Below are 992 nucleotides of genomic sequence, written 5' to 3' on the forward strand. Positions count from 1 at the left end.
AGAGTACATCCTTCGGCTGGCGTGGCAATGAGCTGGATGAAGTGGCTGGGGAGAAGAAAGTCTGGGCGTCCCTGCTAAAGCTACTGCCCCCGCGACCTGACCTCGGATAAGCGGTAGAAAATGGATGGATGGCTGGATGGATGGTGTGCATTTATCATAACTTAGCATTTGTAAATATTCAATTGTGCTGTGCATTGTTGATGGTGCATTTGTAGATCAGCGCATTTATTTTTGAGACAAACGGAACGCAGTTTTCAAGATACACACACACACACACGCACACACACACACACACACACAAAAGTTGAGAATCTTCACACGCAGCCTTTTGATCCTGATTCTCACTTCACTGGAAGAACTATTCACGGTGTCCGAGCAGGGGAGAAGGTTTTTATCGAAGCTGTTTTTCAAGGCAAATTAATTTTAAAAATAATAATAACAATAACCAGTCCTTGCTCATACTAAGATTTGAACAAGGAACCTTTCACAAATGAGGTGCACATGCACACCACTAAGCTATGGTAAAATTCACTGCATCACCAGCACACCACGTACAACAGCTGCCTGACAAGCAAGAACAGCTGTTTCCACCCGGTCTCGAACCAGGGACCTTTCGCGTGTTAGGCGAACGTGATAACCACTACACTATGGAAACTGTGGTGGGTGTTGTGCCCAATAGCAGACATGCAGTTTTTGACAGACCAGCCCACCAAGTAACTCACAAGCAGAATTGAATTTTTACAAATGATAAGTCATAATGGAATTTATTTAAGCATTACTGAAGTAAGAATTCTTTTGAGAGGACCAAGTCTTTTGAGCAGTTATCAAGCCAACCATCTTTTCTTTGTATTTCTACATCAATGGAATTCCTACAGCCATTTGTGATTTGACGGGGCTGCCGGTTTTCCACCTGGTTCAGCCACGGTCGGCTTACCGGGGATTTCGGCAGGGTCGGACCATCGACTGTTGGATTCCCATAAAAAGGACTCGCA

General features: G+C 44.6%; 1 non-coding gene across 1 annotated transcript; it reads right to left on the minus strand.

The window, feature by feature from the left end:
* Nucleotides 1-582: 582 nt before the first annotated feature.
* trnav-aac (transfer RNA valine (anticodon AAC)) lies at nucleotides 583-655 on the minus strand. The gene has a single exon. It is a non-coding gene; the product is annotated as a tRNA-Val (tRNA).
* Between the last annotated feature and the right edge of the window lie 337 nt (nucleotides 656-992).

This window comes from Phyllopteryx taeniolatus, unplaced genomic scaffold (assembly GCF_024500385.1).
Source record: "Phyllopteryx taeniolatus isolate TA_2022b unplaced genomic scaffold, UOR_Ptae_1.2 contig_67, whole genome shotgun sequence".
NCBI lineage: Eukaryota > Metazoa > Chordata > Actinopteri > Syngnathiformes > Syngnathidae > Phyllopteryx > Phyllopteryx taeniolatus.